Here is a 19043-nt window from a genome sequence, read left to right as displayed (position 1 = left end):
ATAGATATATCCTCTCTCCTATACCAATCTTATAATGGAAAAATACTTTGCAAATTCTAAATCGATAGAGAAGTGTAAGCTGGGAGTTATTATAGCTATTTGTTGTTATCCTTATCATCAGTGTTGTTGTTCTAGTGCAGAATATTAGTTGTGGAAAGATTCCCTGTACCTGGTGATATGAGAGATAGAAGAGATATCGCCAATGATCTGGGTTTGATTGGGGAGCAGGATGACAAGATAGCAGAATTCTTTTGGAGAATCATAAAACTTTATTATTGCTCATCTTTTCAGCTCTAACAATACCAGTGTTGGACTGTGTCATGATATAATAAACACCTTTGTCTTGAAGATGAAAGACAAACATCCCACAGAGGAAAATGGAGAGAGGAAGGGTGATGTGGATGTTCTGCAATAGGGAATCAATGAGAAGTTCTAAAGAAGAAACAAAGAGAAAAGGATGCCATTAGAGAAATGTATAGTTGAAAGTTAAGATTGCTGGTGATTAAGCAAAATCGTGTAATAAGAGATAAACAAAGTGCTTTTTCCTACCCCTAAGATTGGAGAAAATGGGAAGGCAGGTCCAGAGAACAGTTACAGAAGTTCCATTGAGGAATCTGGGAGAATGTGGACAAAAGTTTCCCTAGATAGGCAGCCATGGGTGAATTTCAATTTGCCTCATCTGTAAGAAATTCTCCAATTGATGAGCTCACACATCCTTTTGAGAAGTGTCATGATGATGGCCATCATTGGGTCATCACTCATCTTCCAATGCAGCACAGTGCCAGAAGATTCTCCTCATAAAACTGTTCTACTCCTAAAATGGGGGCCATGAGAGCAGTTGGGATGCCTCAAGTCTCAGAGATCCTTTTTCTCACCCCCATGGGTCCAAGAAATATGCAGATTATCTCCAAATTAAAACACTCACCAGATGCTTCTCCTAAAAACAGACACCACAGTTTACATAGAATGTTGTTTTTTCCTAATTACAATATTTACAGTCTGTGTCCAATTTGACATTTGAATTGGGAACTCCTAGCTCCAGAGAACATGTCAGACATCAGAATAAGATCATGGAGCCCAGATGATCTAATTTGAAGGTGTCCTGGGATTATCCAGCTCAAATGCCAACATAAAGGAGGAAAAGGCCCCTTATAATATTATGTTGAGTTCTCTCTTAGTCCAAGGCAAGGTTTCTGAGCTCCTGACTGGACTTCTTGCCCATAGTTATTTTGTATTATGTAGTAGCCACTAAAGCTGGAATATCATATTACATTGTCTTATAGTACTCATGTCATGTCCTATAATATTACATTAGATCGTATTGTTATATATTCAACTATTATCTGTCTTATTCATGGTCATTCTCATTCCCAGAGCTATAGCTAGGAATCTGGTATCTAGGGAAAATGTTGTAGAGGGCTGGGATAAGAAAGGACAGTTGGGTAATGTGGATCTAAGTGGTAATGTCACAGCAAAGTGGTACTTATCTTCAGGAAGAAGAGAGATTAGTATTGGGGAAGTGGATGAGGTGTTAGGGTGCATTCGTGGCAGAGAAAGCAGGGGAGAGCTGATATACTTATGGTGCCTCTTTACAGGGTGTTGACAAGAAACCATAGGATGACCCATGATAATGACATGTATCCTCTCCATAATGGAGCTCTGAAACACAATCCTCTTTGTGTCTAGCCCAGAAATAGTTTGGGGAACTTCAGCAAAATGAGATTTCAAAAAATCCCCCAATGAAAGGCTTAGGAGAGACCTCAGGAGTCATCTAATTCAATACATAAAGAAAAAGAATAGTCATGATAACAAGAATAATATAAAAATGATAGTGAACATTTATACTGTACTTTAGTTTTGCAAAACACTTTATGAATATCGTCTTATTGATCCTCAAAATTCTACATCGTAAGTATTATATTAGTATCCCCATTTTGGAGATTCAACTTAACACTCTAGCCTGGTGAAATCCTTTTCAATCCTGATTCTGTCATTTGATTTGTTAACTAGATCCACCAGCTTTCTGGTTTTGCATGTTTTATGACCATGATCTTTGTGACTTTTATTCAAGCCATTTCCAAATGTATTAAATGGCACAAAGACAAGCACAGATACCCAGGATGCTCTCTTGGAGACTTCTTGCTTGCAACATTGACACTGAATTCTTAACTCTTTGAGCCTGGACATGAAAGAGTTCTGAGTATAATTAACCTTGAAAAATTCTAGGAAAAATTATATCCACACTATATCCCAGTTTATTTATTAATAGGTTAGTAAAATTTCAACCCAATTTAATTTAAAAAAATAAAAATTATTTTTAATAAGAATGGAATTTATTTACAACTTTATGATTTTTAAGGCACTTTAAAAATTTTACTTTATTTGATCTTCAAAACAACCTTTTGAAGTAGATGTTATTATTATGCCTCATTTTATATATGAGGAAACAGCCATAGAGGGGTTAAGTTATTTCCCAGCATCCCACAACTCAAATAGCTGGATTTGCACTCTAAAAAAAAAAAAAAAAAAAAAAAAAAAAGAAAGGATTTGCACTCTAGTCTCCCCACCAGCAGATTTAATGTTCTAACTACTACTACAGTCATCTCTATGTCTAGTCATTTCTCCATGAACATGGAGAGCCAGGATTCGGGATAAGGACTTTGGAGTTCCTAAAGCCAAGTAATGAATGCCCCGGTGGGCAACATGGGACTGACTCTCTCCACTTATTTAAGACATCTGTGGACAAAACCCAAAGCAAAAAGAAATTATATCCAATGAAAAAGTTATGGTGAGAGATAAAGCTCGTAAGGATCTAGAATTTCAATACTGTGGCCATGACCTCTCCTGATGGAGATTTGCTCCCTTATAGACAATTTTGGGGGTTGCTGTGACCAGAGACAAAAGTCACTATCCGGTCTCCAAGCCTTTGCTGAGGAGCTTCTTAGATATATCTTAGAACAATATGTTGTTGAAGTATATAATGATCTCCTGGTCCTGCTCATTTCACTCAGCATCAGTTTGTGTAAGTCTCTCCAGGCCTTTCTGAAATCATCCTGTTGGTCATTTCTTACAGAACAGTAATATTCCATAATATTCATATACCACAATTTATTCAGCCATTCTCCAACTGATGGACATCCATTCAGTTTCCAGTTTTTAGCCACTACAAAAAGGGCTGCCACAAACATTCGTGCACATACAGGTCCCTTTCCCTTCTTTATAATCTCTTTGGGATATAAGCCCAGTAGAAACACTGCTGGATCAAAGGGTATGCACAGTTTGATAACTTTTTGAGCATAGTTCCAAACTACTCTCCAAAATGGTTGGATTCGTTCACAACTCCACCAATAATGCATCAATGTCCCAATTTTCCCACATCCCCTCCAACAATCATCATTATTTTTTCCTGTCATCTTAGCCAATCTGACAGGTGTGTAGTGGTATCTTAGAGTTGTCTTAATTTGCATTTCTCTGATTAATAATGACTTGGAGCATCTTTTCATATGACTAGAAATAGTTTCAATTTCTTCATCTGAGAATTGTCTGTTCATACCCTTTGACCATTTTTCAATTGGAGAATGGCCATCATCAGCAACGAGATCAACCAAATCATTTCCAATGGAGCAGTAATGAACTGAACCAGCTATACCCAGAAAAAGAACTCTGGGAGATGACTAAAAACCATTACATTGAATTCCCAATCCCTATGTTTATGCCCACCTGCATTTTGGATTTCCTTCACAAGCTAATTGTACACTATTTCAGAGTCTGATTCTTTTTGTACAGCAAAATAACGTTTTGGTCATGTATACTTATTGTGTATCTAATTTATATTTTAATATATTTAACATCTACTGGTCATCCTGCCATCTAGGGGAGGGGGTGGGGGGGTAAGAGGTAAAAAATTGGAACAAGAGGTTTGGCAATTGTTAATGCTGTAAAGTTACCCATGCATATATCCTGTAAATAAAAGGGTATTAAAAAAAAAAAGAAGAACAATATGAAATAGAGCAAAAGCCAAGCCAAATGTGAAGCCTTTTGAAACCACAGACCTGAAGCAGAAGGTCATCGAACTCAACTCCCTTATTTTACAAATGAGGGAATGGACCCTCAAGGTATTTAAGTCACCCACCTAAAATTGGACAGATTGCAATCAATGGGAGAGAAATGGCCAGAGCTTCTATTCCCATCAAACCATTTTTTTTTCTAGAATTCAGAATCTGCCCTTTTGTGAAAAGGGATTGTTTAATAGAGGTGAAAGTTAAGAGAGGTAGAAATTGTCAACATTTATCAGACATCTATTATGTGCCTATTTTAGAGGCATCTAGATAGCACAGTGGATAGAGTACTGGGCCTAGAGTCAGAAGAACTAGCTCAAATTCAGCCTTAAACTCTCACTAGCTCTGTGACCCTGGGCAAGTCACTTACTCCTATTTGTCTCAGTTTCCTCATATAAAATTATCTGGAGAAGGAAATTGCAAACAACTTTGGTACCTTTGAGAGAAACTTCAAATGGGATCATGAAGAGTTGGATATAACTCAACAGAGCTAGATGTTTTCTCAGGTCCTTTCAGTTTCAGAATCCAAATTGGTAGAGAACAATGCTCTTCCCTATCCCATTCTATGGATGAGAGCTGTTCTTCTCTGACTTCTCTGGCCCTGTACCCATGACATACTGGTGACCAAACCTGAAGGACACCTCATGTGGCCTCTAGTAACTTTTCTTTGACTTTTTTGCTAGATTGGGTAAGAACCAGATGCAAAGCAAGAGTTAGAGAAGGAACTTCAGTGGAGAGAGAGAAGACGCAGGCAGGAGAAGGCTGGGCTGAGGTGCACAAGACACAGCTCAGTGTGCCCAGAAATAACAGCAGCACATGAACAGACCGAGATGTCAATGAGCACTGGGAGATGGAAGGCTCTAAATGTTAAAGCAAAAATCAATCAATCCTACTGGGAAAAGAGCCAGCCTGGCAGGTGGGAAGCAGGCCAGCCCCAAGCACAGGAAAGAGCAGCTTAGGAATGCTTTTGTTGACATTTACTAGCTTATTCCATGGACAAGTGTATGTCCCTTATCTCCTGAAGGATCATCAGCTCCTTGAGGGAAGAACTGCTTCATGTTTGTCTTCTGATGAGAATCCAATGTATATTAAGTACTTAATGAACAGTTGTTGATTGATTACTTTGTCTCCCTGAGCCCTGTTTTTCTCATCCGTAAATTGATATAACTCATTTTCCTAAAAGGATACCTCTGAGGATCAATTGAGATACATGCTTTGGTTGTGAGGTTAAAAAAAAAAAGACTGAACTCATCAGCTTTTTTCTCCTTTTTCTCATGCTCCTCTTCTCCCCTTGGTTTCTTCTACTTCTATCTCTTTATCTTCTATCTGCTTTACCCTTTTTTCCTTCTCTTTGTGCCTCAGTTTTCTCCTCTGTAAAAAAAAAAACTTTATAAAAGCATTAGAGAATCTGCTAGAATATTGAGAGGTTAAGTTACAGTGACTGGCCCAGGATCATGCAGATGATGCTGTCTGGAGCAGGATGTGGAAGCCAATTTTTTTAGGCTCTTTTAGGTACAGAGTTAGAACTGAGGTGTTTTTTCTCATCCCAAACTGTCAATAAAAGCATTGCATGGAGACATGAGTACCATAACCTAATGTTAGACACCAGGCCAGGGTGTCAGGAAAAGTAGATGCCATGAAACTGATTAAAAAAAAAAAAACTAATTGACTCTGTATATCTAGAGTCAGTCAATGGACATATATTAAGAACCTACTATGTGACAGGGATTCTGAGCTCCACTTATACCTTTCTTTGTACCCCGAGAACTCAGCTTGATGTCTGGCACGTAATAATTATTTGATGACTAAGATTTGATCATTCCAATGGATCAATTTGCCTGAAAAATTCTAATCCGTTGTTGCAAATAAACGTCTTCACTCATATGACTATGTCTTCTCTTCCTTGCCACAGGCACCTGCTATCATGCAGGCTTTGGTTCCTATTGTTAAATGAATATTTTTCCTGTTGAAAATAAATGTTACCACATGTCCCTGAGAAGAAAGGTGTAACACCCTTGTGTTTTTACCCTGAGCAGGTAGCTTGTGGAACTACTAATCTGTCCTTAGCACAAACTCCCCAGATTCTCACAAGAAGAAGAACTATTTCAGTGACTTGTGCTCCCTTCAGTGGGGACAGGGTCTTGACCACCTAATATGAAAATATATTGTTCAGTTTCCTCCCAATATCAATACTCAGTATCACATTTGGGTCTTGTAAGTGCTCCCATATGTTTGAAAAATAATTAAATTTTTACTGACATTTTGGCCTACCTCCTAAAGATGAATATCCTTCAGCTGCTAAACATTTGATAGCCTTGAAGTGGGTAGGAGGAGAGAAGGTTTTTTCCCTTTTATTTTTTCTTTTGGGGGAATAAGAATGGTTGTTTACTCTTTTAAAAATATTTTTAAAATACCTAAATCTTTTGTTCCTGTCTTCAGATATTGAGAGAAAAAATAATTGCCTTTTAAAGAAAAGCCTTCTACCTTGTCTTAGTGAGACAATCCTGTCCACCATGCAGAGTACTTGCTTAAAGCATCAAGTTTTCACACAGGTCATTAGCTTTATTTCAATAATGACAATTGATATTATAGTAATAAAAACAATAACAATAATAGGGGGAAAAAGGAATGAGTTCAGATCTGTTTCTAACACATTCTAGCTTGGTGATCTAGGACAAGACACTTAACCTCCAAGTGCCCCCCCAAAACTCTTTAATTTATAGAGGAGTTACACAATGATAACAATATCATATGATGAACAACCATGAGTGACTTAGCTCTTCTAAGCAAATGCTCTATATCGCCACACCTGACTGAGTCTGAATATAGATTGAAGTAGACTTATTTCCACTTAATTTTTTGGTGAAGTTTTTGTCTGTCTTCTTTCACAACATTATTAACATGGAAATATATTCTACATGACTGCATGTGGATGAGCTATGTAAAATGCTTATTGTCTGGTATGGAGAGAGGAAGGGAGGAAGAGAATTTGGAACTCAAAATTTTAACAAAAAATGAATGTTCAAAATTATTTTTTAAATTTAATTGGGGAAAATAAAATATTTGCAATATTTATTGAGGAGGTATAGATCTATAAATGTAGTCATTGCTACTGTAGACAACTAGGTAGCAGAATGTGTTGAGTATCATGACTGAAATCTGGAACATCTGAGTATAAATGTTGCCTGATTTATCATCTGTAAAATGGGGACATTAAAAGAACCTTCTTTACAGGATTGTTTTAAAGATTAAGTGAGATTTTTAAAAAGTACTCTGTTCTACAAAGGCTAAAGTGCTGTACAATAGTTAACTATTATTTATTCATTGCAAAGATGTTGTACTTAGTGCAACCCCAAATCCCAGGAGACTCTAAGTATATAGACAACTTTATTCATTTGTAAAAATAACAACAGCAATAAACAATTTAGATGTTCAATAACCCAAGGAATTTGGGACACAAAATAATAATAGCAGCAATAATGGGTCAGTTTATACACAAACATATATGAATATATACACATATATCCTCATACATATACTTTTAGCTATTTACAATTTGCAAAGCAGTCTCCACCTAATCTTATTATTCCACAATGATCCTTTGAAGTAGATGCTATTAGCCTCCTTTCACAGATGAGGAAATTAAGGATGAGAGTCTCACTGACTTTCTAAAGAGGAATCCTGAACCCAGAGCTTTCTGACTCCAAGTTCTGGGTTTGAGTCATTATACCCATTATCTTATTCAAGTACTAACATTGTAGCATATTACCACCACTGCAAACGATAATTATAATAGATATTAATGTAGTACTTCAAATTTTGCAGTGCACGCTATGTCCTTTGTCTCATTCCATCACCATAGTAGCCCTGTAGGGACCTGAGGTTTTGCTGCTCTTGTTCAGTCATTTCAGTCATGCCCGACCCTTCATTTCCCCATTTGGGGTTTTCTGGCAAAGATAGTAAAGTGGTTTGTGAGTTTCTTCTTCACTCATTTTATAGACAAGGAATTGAAAGCAATTAGGGGGTAGATGAGGAGAAAAAGAGCCTGGATATATAAATGGGATTTTGGAGATGAAGAATTAAAAAACCTGGTCCCAGGATTTAAAAACCCATATTAAACTTCCAAAACATTCTGTCTTTTCAACCCTTGCTGAATGCAGAGGTGAGTCCAGAAGCTTCCTGTGCCCATGAATGACTGGTAGCCAGGAGCCCAGCTTCAATGTAGTTAGCTCCCATCCTTGATCACCACTGCTGAACTCAACCTTCCTTTAAAGGGTTCTAATTTTTCAAAGAATTACCCAAGATAAATTCTACCCTCCAACCCCACCCACTACCACTGTGGAGAAGGAATAAGGGTACAAATCTCTTTGAGAAGGAAACTTTGCCTTGGGGAGGAAACCAAAGGCATCTCATAAATTCATAGATGGAAGACTTTCAAATGTTCTCTCTAATGTCTGTCTAGCTTGACCAAGGACTGACCTAAACCCTGAAAACCTGCTTTGCTCTTATCAACTCAGACTAGCTCAGTTTCCTTTTCCTGTCACTGTCAAAGTGTCTGCAGTTCTAACTACCTTTGTCCCAATGTCAAACCTCTGAGACCTTCAGGTCTCCCCAGTTCCATTCAGAGCACCCAGCACTTAGATTCTGGGACCATTTTTCAGAAACACAAATACTCTACAATTCTGCAACCAAAGCATCCTAGACTGGTAGGGAGGTTTGAAAGTGTGAAAGGATCCAGAGCACCCAAAGATTTTGCTTGTACAGATCCCAAAGGTGAGGTCAAGTATGCTTATGTGAGCTTTTGTCCCCTATTAGCTGGTTCATAACACATAAACTGTTGTCCCATATATACTCTTTCTCTTCCCCTGAGGGGGAAGAGGTGGAATAGCCTTCCCCTGGGGACCATTTCAAGGCTTGATAATGGTACAAGAAAAGGAAAAAAATACATTTTAATTTCTTTTGAATCTCCCTGATCACTTGGAGATGAGAAAAGGGAAAGGAAAAATGAACAGGCACAGGACAGAATGGAACTGGGAATCAAGGGATTACCTGGCGAATTAGATTTAATTTATATATATATATATATATATATATATACATATATATATATATATATATATGTATATATATATATATAGGGTGTGGGTGTGTGTATATCCAGAAATGGAATATATGTGCATTTGTATGTGATGAATGTCTTTGCATGTGAAATGTTTGAGCTTTTTTATTTATGAGTGTACATGTGTATACATATATTATATTTATCTTTTGGATAGGATGTGTATATGTTTTGGATTTTGTACTGTCTCTGTTTATGAATACATGTATATGTGTATATTTGCATATGTATGGTATGAATAGTATTAACTGTGAGGGGGTCTCTGTTTTTGATATGTGTAGGTCTGATGTATGTGCATATATATTATGTACATATGTATAGTACAAGTATGTGAGAATGCGATGTGCATGTATACATATGTGTATATGTGTATAGATATATATCTCTGTAGATATAAATCAGCCTGGCTAGGGAGTGTGTGTGTATGTACACAAACATACACACTTCATCCTCATGCATATAGATAGATGGATAGAGGTATAGCACAAGTATAAATAAATAGATTAGGTATTGCTGTGGGTGTAAATGCAGATTATAGATGGATAAAAGTAGAAATAGCTGATTAAATGGTTTGCCCAGGGTCATAGTGCTAGAAATTATCTGAGACCATATTTGAATTCAGATTGTCCTGACTACAGGCCAGCTGGCTGCCTCTAGTTATAGATGAAGATACAGACAGAGATAGACATAGGAATGGCTATATATATATATATATATATATATATAGAGAGAGAGAGAGAGAGAGAGAGAGAGAGAGAGAGAGATTGAGATTTATTGTATGGGGTATGTCTGCATATATGAATGTATTTGTGCAAATCTTTATGGATGATGATTCTTTTCTTCTACTCTCCATAGAGATCGTAGCTAACTGATTCTTTACATGTTGTCTCCCCCAGCAGAATGATAGATCCCTGAGGTCAGGGACTGGCTTTTTGCCTTCCCTGAATACTTCTGCACTTAGCTGCAACCCTAGGCTTGTAGCAAGTCCTTAACAATTGCTTATTGACTTAACTTGCATATGTATGGCGCAGTGCATACCCAGAGGTAAAGGATGTGTATTTCTGCCTGTTTGTAGAAGTTTCAGTATCTGGAAATGGAGTCGCATACATGCATTATTGAGTGTGCAAGTGGATTTCTCTAGGCGTGTGCAGTGATGGGCTCCCACCCCCAACCCAGCAAGGCCTTGGCATGTGAAGTGTCAATAAGGAGCCCTTCACCATAAAAGCTTGCACAAGAGACAACTGCCTGGAGATCTGGTCTGCACAAGCCCCAGTCCACAGATCAAAGAACTGCTGCTCAATCCACAAACAGAGTTTCCCTAAGGAACCCCCTTAAGTCAGGAGATGCTCTCAGCTTCAGGGAAAGGGATGGAGCCTGAAGCACACACACCCTGAAGTCTGGGTTGTCCATCCCCTGGGCCTGAACAAGAAAGGCTTTTCCTAGGAGGAGAAGCCAGCCAGAATTTTCTGAATGGAAGAAGAGGTTTGGAGGTGCACAGGAAGCCACAGGACTGCCCAGTGCTCCAGGACAGCAGAAGGAGCCCTAGAGCCCAGTCCCAGTGGCCACAGGATGAAGAATCTAAGACAGGAGACCCCAATCTACAAAGTCCAAGCCGAGCAGAAGGAGAGTGTAGGGTGTATGTGTGGGGAGGGGGGGGGTGAGGAGGGAGAGGGGCATTCCAGTTCCTCTTTATCTTTAGAAAGTATAGAGTGCTTTAATCTCAAATTTTCGAGATTTCACACCTAGGGATAAGACTTGAGTACCCCTAGAGGTCACCGAGATAGACAAGGAGCTGATTCCCCTTTCCAATGTGGAGTGAAGGAAGAGCCTGAAGAATTATCTCACAGGAGCAGGGCTGGGGCACCATAATCTTGGCCCAGGCACTCTTCTTGAGCCTCGTTGATTGGGTGGCTGGGGATTAGGGGGACTGGAAGCCCGACGTCTTGGCTAAATTTCTTTTTCCTCAGAGGAAAGGTCCTCTAGGGCAGGGAAGTGATGGGCCTGGGCTGAAAGATAGCTCTTGCTTGCTGTGACTCTGGTCCTTGGAGAACCGCTGTCTGGGTGTGGAAAGGGGATGGCTCCCAGGTTCTGCTTCGTTTGGGTCTTTAAGCAGCTCCCGCTGCTTCTCTGCCTTGGCCAAAAGGAAGCTGCCTTTGGACCAAGCCGGGTCCAAAGATGCAGCTCCTGGGGCGGGCGGCCTGCTTGGGCCGCTCGCACTGGCTCCCAGCGGGAAGGAGGACAGGAGGGAAGGGAGAGGACACTGAGGAAAAAAAGGGAGAGGCAGGTCTCCAGGCGGACAGAGACTGGCAGCAAGGGGCAGAGAAAGCGGACGGCGCTCAGCGCCAGAGGCTCAGGCTGAGAGGCAGAAAGAATGGGAGGAGAGGGAAAGAGGCCGGGAAAGTGACAGCTAAGCCAGGGACAGAGACGCTCGGCCGGGACCCAGCCGGAGAGGAAGGGCTGGGACGGAACCGCTGCGGCCAGCCCTGGGCAAAGAGGCTCACCCCGGCTCCGGGTCCCAGCGCAGCGGGCGTCCCTCGGCCTCCTCCCCGGCCACTCCTGGGGTGATTTACAAAGCGCTTTGATCAGGAGTCAGTTCTGTAGATGTGGAGGAAGCGCTCCTGTTTGTGGGACCGCCCGCAGCCTCCCCTAAGCTGCAGCCTGCGGCCCCCTCCCCAGCGGTCCTTCAGCACTCCCTCCCACCCACCCACCCCCGCCCGGCGTCCCGCTTCTCGGCGTGCTCGGGGCTTCAGTTACAGGTTGCTTTAGGTAAACCAATGGGCTAGAAATAGACGGCCGGGGCGGGGGCTGGGAGTGGCAAGCGAAGGTCAGCGAGACTGCAACGGCCCGTCTGCCCTTCGGCTTCCAAAAGGCTGAATCCGACCCGCTATTCCGTGCCCGGGGGCTCCGAAGGGGAGAGCCGGGGCTCCCGCGGGAGGGCAGTGGGTCTGGTCTGGGCGGCGATCCTCCCGAGGGAGAGCCCGCGCAGGAACCAAGGCTCCCCAGGGGACCCTGGAGAAGGACAGACCACTGGCTACTTAGTTACCTTAGGTCCCAGCTCCTTAGCAAAGGCCGACCTAAGTGGGAAGGCGGGAGGGGGAAAAGACAAGGGCAGGAAAGGGGAAGGGATGTCCCTTTACAAAACTCCCCCAACTCGAGAGTTCCTGAATGGATATTAACGTTCTCGCTAGGTGATTGTCCCTCTGTATCTCTCCGTATTTTATCTTTCTACCTCTCCTGTGTGTCTGTTTCTGTTTCTCTTTTTGTATCTCCTCTCTTTCTGTGTCTCTCTCATTAAGTGATTCTGCTTCTGTCTCTCTCTGTCTCTGTGTCTGTGTGCTTGTCTCCCTGCTTCTGTCTCTCTGTCTCTCTAGGTCTCTTGTCTCTCTCTCTGCTCTATGTCTGTGTATTTGTTTCTCTGCTTCTGTCTTTGTGTCTCTGTGTGTCTGTCTCTCTTTCTGCTCTGTGTCTGTGTGTTTGTCTCTGTCTCTGTCTCTGTCTCTCTGCTCTGTGTGTCTGTGTGTTTGTCTCTCTGCTTCTGTCTCTCTCTCTCTCTGTCTCTCTCTTTGTGTGTGTTTGTCTCTGCTTCTGTCTCTATCTCTGTCTGTTTCTCTCTGTCTCTGCGTGTCTGTGTGTTTTTCTCTGCTTCTGTCTCTGTCTCTTTCTGTGTCTCTGTCTCTCTCTGCTCTGTGTATGTGTGTTTGTCTCTGCTTCTGTCTCTGTCTCTTTCTGTCTGTTTCTGTAACTCAACCAAAGGGTTACTCTTTCATGATTCTGTTCGCTATAATTTCTCTGACAAGACTTAAAAATAGAATTTGAAATTGGATTCCCTCCGGCTGCCCCTCTTTGCTTTCCCTTCACCAAAGTGCCTCTGGGGTTGGTGTCTTTGTCCCCTGTTGATCCTCTTGATTTTTGAGGAGTGGATGAGGAGCGAGATTTAACCTTCCAGGAGGGTTGCTATCAAATTTAATTTTAATTAGGGAAGGTCAAACGTGGGTTCAAGACAGAGGAGAAGGGAGGATCCTGTGATGCCCTGGTACTTTTTTGTGTGTTTTTTCAAAATTAGATGCACGGGGTTTGGGGATATGGGGAGATAGAGAGAAAAAGACAGAGACACAGACAGAGAAACAGACAGACAGGTATAAACAGAAAAGAGGAGGAAGAGGAGAACGAAGAGGAGGAAGAGAAGAATAAGAAAGAGAAGAAATAGAGGGGAAAAGATTTCAGAATAGTGAAATAAGAAAATTATTTTCCTTTCCATATGGCAAAAAAAAAAAAAAAAAAAAAAACTCCCACTATGAAATTTCAGGAATACGCACTTTTTACGTGAATATGGAAGTGCTGATCAAACTTGAATTTGCTTACAAACAGATAAATCTGTTACATTAAAACAACAACAACAAAACAAAACAAAAACACGCAAACAAAAAATCTTTCTCCTTGGGGAAGGCGAAGTTATTAAAGAAGCTCATCTCTAAAATGATTATCTAGTGTTTGAGTAATCACAATAAAATCAATAGTAGCAACATTAATAGTATTGACATTCATAAAATGATTACAGGTTTACAAATTATTTTCAATGCACGCTCTCCTTTGAGCTTCCCTCTTTCCTCATTGCTCACTCTAAGTCTTAGTAGCAATCACCAAAAGCTTGATTCTGGAGGTTTTGTTTTTGTTGCATTTTGTTTGTTTTCTTTCTTTTTCTCTTTTAGAGGAGTGCAGTGAACAGCACCCTAGGCCAGATTTTGCCTGTGGAGCAAGGTGGATGTGTCAATTTCTTAACAGGGAGATCATGAAAAAGCTCTAAGGTAGTTCAAATGTGATGAACAAGAATCTACAAAGAGTTCTGCACAAGATAATCAGATCTCCATCTAAATTAGGCAATATATCTGTGTCTGGATTCTCAGGGGAGCCTCTCGCCTTATGAGGAGGATAGAGTTAAATCTTAGCTGGCACTATTTGATCACATTGTCAACCTGAAAACTAATGTGATCACTTAAATATATTTCTATTGTGACTAGGATTGTAAAATAAAATGATGATCAATGATGAAAACGTCGAATTCATATTCTGAAGATTATGGCCTGTTTGTTATCAGAAGCAGCATTTCATCTCAGAGAGTTGATCTCACCTTTAGGACACATCCTGGCTATGTGACCCTGGATAAGTCCCCTATTCCCCCCTCTGGGATTATCTAAAAAATGAGAAGCTGCAGAACAGTTGCTGATGTGCATTAGTAGCAGTTTCCTGACTACAGAAAGCTCCCTAGGCTGTTGAAATCCTAGGTCTGGGCCAAAACCAAACCAAATCAAAACAATCTAGGTTTTTTCTGAAAATCTATACTCATGAAATATAATTAAAAAAATTAAAATAAAGACAATGCATTCACTGATCAGATTTTTTGATATTATATGTTTCATGATGTATATACATCTATATAACTAAAATTGTGTATGTGTGTTTGTGTGTATGTATATATGTGTGTGTGTGTGTGTGTGTGTGTGTGTGTATATATATATATATATATATATATATATTCTGTCAATTATCTGCCCATGACTGGGCAGAAGTATATAATACACACATATAATACACAGAAATATAATACACAAAAGTAGCTTAAGATAAAATATCTCTCAATACTGACCTACAAATAAAATCATATTCTTATATCAAGTCCTGACATCAGCAAATTATTTTATTATTGAGATACTTTAGAATTCATCCTTTTAAAAACGTCTTAAAACTAGGCATAAAAACATCTATAAAAATAAGCAAAGAATAAAACAGATCTTGGATCATCTCGGAGGTGATATTATCTCCAGAAATATAGCTCAAAACTCTTCTATATCTATTTATCTCAATAAATAGGGACGTCTAGAAATGTAGATATTAAATAAAACCAGCTACCTCTTTGGAGCTACATCCCTAAATGTCATCGACCAGTATTTTAGAAATATATTACTCACTTGTAGCCATTCTGAGTCTGTAAAGGGAGTTTGTCTCTTCATGTTATCGCCTTTTGTATATTTAGTTATTTTCCCTTTATATTTATTCTGCATTTCCTTACACATATCCTTGCCTCCCCAATATTTTGTAAACTAACCAAGGAGAGGGGGCAGATCCGTCTTCTTCTTTTTCTTGTTTTGTTCTGGTTTTTGTTTTTGTTGTTTTTTGCTTTATGGCCCTAGGTCCTCTCAAAGGTGTTGAAGGGATGATTGTTAATCAATATGTATATAGGTGTATTCATTCACATACACATAGACCCGTAGATACTTCTAGGCACATCAATTATATAATTGCATATATCTGTGTTTATAACTCTGTAGATATGGATATTGATATACAAATAATACAGATATATATTGTGTTTGGATGGATGGATAGATTCGATAGATAGATGATAGATATTTAGATAGATAGATAGATAGATAGATGATAGAGATAAGAGAGAAGAGGGTTGTAGATAGAAAGTGAGCGATGTGGGGGGAGCAGCTCCGGGAGATTTCCTGAAATCTTTTCCCTAGAATTAGAGCTATTGGCGGAGCGGACACCTCCCTTAAACGAAGGGAAATAGACTCGTACGGATCCTCCCCACCCGTGAAACCTATAAAGTACTTGGATTATCCGAAGGACACTGTGGTTTCGGAACCGGAACAAATCTGGATTTGACCCCCGCATCCTCGGGCTGGGCAGAAGGCGCCCATCCGGTCGCGGCCCCGCGGGTCCGCAGGCTCCCTGCGCAGGGACCTGCAGGAGCTAAGGCGAGCAGGGCTCGGCGGGCCTGGGGGGACGGACGCTGCCCTCCGGCCGGCCCGAGTCCCGGCGCCCCGGATCCAGCGCCGGTTGGCCCCGCTGCCTGTGCCTTCGTCCTGCCGTTGGAGGCTGATTAAGGACCGACCAACATTCCAGGGTCTTGCAATCCCCACCCCCCACTCTCCAAACGGCAATTGATTAGTCTCAGCTTTTCCAACCCAGAGCCGATCGGTTTCCCGGGATCAAACAAACTTCCCCGAGCGTGCCGAGAGGAGGAGGGGGAGGGGATGGAGGGAGTCAAGGGCAAGTGCCCTGCTCCTCGCCCCTGAGTCCCCCCGAAGCCGAAGGGAGGCCCTGGGGAGGCCGGGAGAGGGCGCGGGCCCGATCCACCTTGCCGCCGCCGCCGCCGCCGCAGCTCGCGCCTTCGCCCGGCCCCGCGGACGACGAACATCGCGGCGGAAAAGCGGCCAGCGAGGCGGAGGGTGATGGGCCCTGGCATCGCCTGCCCGCCCGCGAGCCCTTTCCTGCCTGTGCCGGGGCAGGCGTGGTCGGGGGGGCGAGTTGGACATCTGTTCCCTTCACGTGACATTTTCAGAAAAGCTCCAACATCTGGTCAAAATAAACCTACCTGTTTCACTTTGCAAATGTCAGGCTCCCTTCACCTCTGAGGCTTGCTCCCCACCCCACCCCCAGCTACACACACACACACACGTATATATGCGCGCGCTCCGGCTCCACGCACCAGGCCTCCTTTCTGGGGCTCCTGGCGCTGAAGGAGTTTTGTTGCTGGCCGCCCCTCTCCCTCCTGTTCCCATCCCCCGGCCGCCCCCTGCCCTTCCCTGCTCTGTTCTCCCCCTCGCCCTTTCCCGGGAGCTCCACAGGGCCGGGGGCTTTGGCCTGCACCTCCCTCCTTTTCCTTCTCCTCCTCCTCCTCTCTGTCTTCCTCCTTGAAGCCTTCAAACTCCGACCTGACTATGGAAGGCCAAAGAGGGCAGTAGCTAAGCTAAGATTAGCCCAGGCTGTGTATCTGGACTCCGGACAAAATATCTGGAGAGGGAGCAGCGGAGATTCTGACATAAGTTTAAAAAGCGTGAAGTGCCCCCTCCTGCCCCCTCCCTACTCCCCCCCCCCTTACCCTATTAATCAGATCCCTAAGTCGGTAGTTGTTATTACCTTGTATGAGAGGGCAGAAAGAGGCAAAGAGGGAAGACGAGATCTGGAGAGAGAAAAGGAGAGAGAGAGAGAGAGAGAGAGAGAGAGAGAGAGAGAGAGAGAGAGAGAGAGAGAGAGAGAGAGAGAGAGAGACGTTTTCTCCTGTTTCCTCATGTCTCTTTTCCCTTCCCTTCTTTTTCCCATTCCCCTTCTCTTCTTTTTTTTCCCCTTTCCTCTTATTTCCCCTTTTTCTTTCCTTTCTGATTTTGTTTCACCATTTCAGACTAGGTCAACCTCAGAAATACTCCGGCCCATCCCTAGAAATGAATTCAAAGACTAAAAGAGATACCCGAGGTCAATTTACTACGAAGCATTTTTAGAAGCGAGCTTGCACCACGTTCAACCTGCCTCCTTTCCCTGGGGCCCGGTGCTGTGGCCCTACTGTATTTTGACTTTGACTCATGGAATCAGATATTTATTATCCGGACTTTATAAAATCACTGGGATCTCTTCCAAAGGCTTATCGCCTGGTCCTTATAAATTTGGGGGAGGGGCTATTTTTCATAAAAAGGGGGAGACTTTTGTGCAAGTGAATTTAACCTCCTCCACCTTCAAGTGACCTGCCACATGCTCCTTCCTATTTTATAGACATCTGGGAATTCCATACATGCCTTAAACTCCAATTACACACCTTCTTCAAAGGACACGTGCTTTGATTTGCCAAGAACATTAAGGGGGCTACAGTCGGCGGAGACCTTGCAAAATTTTAAATTTTTCTTTTCTTTCTTTCTCTTCCTTCTTCCCTTCCTCCCTCCCTTTCTCCTTCCTTCCTTCCTTCCTTCCTTCCTTCCTTCCTTCCTTCCTTCCTTCCTTCCTTCCTTCCTTCCTTCCTTCCTTCCTTCCTTCCTTCCTTCCTTCCTTCCTTCCTTCCTTCCTTCCTTCCTTTCCTCCCTCTTTCTTTTCCTATGTGAGATTCCAAAGGGGCAGGGGTGAGGGACGGGACCCGGAGAGTAGCTGAGGTTTCAAACTGTAAAGTTTCTGATTACAAAGGAGTATGGGATTTTAAGAAACCGCAGACAAACTCGGTGCTTTTGAGAAATCTCCCCACGTACCCCTTTCCTTCGCCTGTGAGATCGCACAATGCAGGCAGGGAGAGGAAAGCTTTAGTGTATCTGAGCCCCAAACCTTGTGAGAGATACAAATAGTTCTTTCTCCTTTCTCTTTCGCTATTCGAATTGTTCTCCGATTGCAGACTATGGCCCGTAAACCCCGTTTTAAAGATCAGTGTCTTCTTGCTGCTTCCCGGAGGACCACTGTGACCGCCTGCTCTATTCCGGGGTTCTGGGGCCCTCCAGGAAGTTACTGGAAGATGGCTACCGCTCCTCACCCCCACCCCCACAGCATTCCGTAAGCTTCTCGCCCCTCAAACAAGTCGCTCCTTCGCCCGGTGTCCCTCCTCGGCCCCCTTCGCACGCTCACCCCCACCCCCGCAGGTGAACCCTCAGTCTTCCCTGAATCTTGTTTGGGTTTCCCTAAAGTTTGTTCCCCGCGGGTTTATTTGTTTTCCTTAAAATTACAGATTCAGGGAAAACCGCCTGACATCATGAGAGCGGGACAAACGCTCACTTTGAAAGATTCCTGGGCAGGACTTCAAGTGAAATCATATGCCTGAGAAGAATTTGATACTGGACTAGAGAAAATAGCTAGTTCGGAGTTTGCCAAACCATGGAATGTGCACAATTTTCCTTATTTATTTATTTGATTTTTTCCCCCTAAAGGCCAAGTGTCCTTTGAAATCTACATGATCGATTCGAACTGGAAACTGAAAGAATCAGAATAATATTCCAGAATTAAGGAAGAAACAAAGCAGCCAAAGATTAATCGTATGTTAAGGGAGAAACAAAATAATCAACTGATCGATTGTAGTTTCGATCTTGTCTTTTTCCAGCTGTGGACCTACG

The sequence above is a fragment of the Sarcophilus harrisii genome, chromosome 5, assembly GCF_902635505.1.
Source record: "Sarcophilus harrisii chromosome 5, mSarHar1.11, whole genome shotgun sequence".
Classification (NCBI taxonomy): domain Eukaryota; kingdom Metazoa; phylum Chordata; class Mammalia; order Dasyuromorphia; family Dasyuridae; genus Sarcophilus; species Sarcophilus harrisii.
This window is presented reverse-complemented; position numbering follows the sequence as displayed.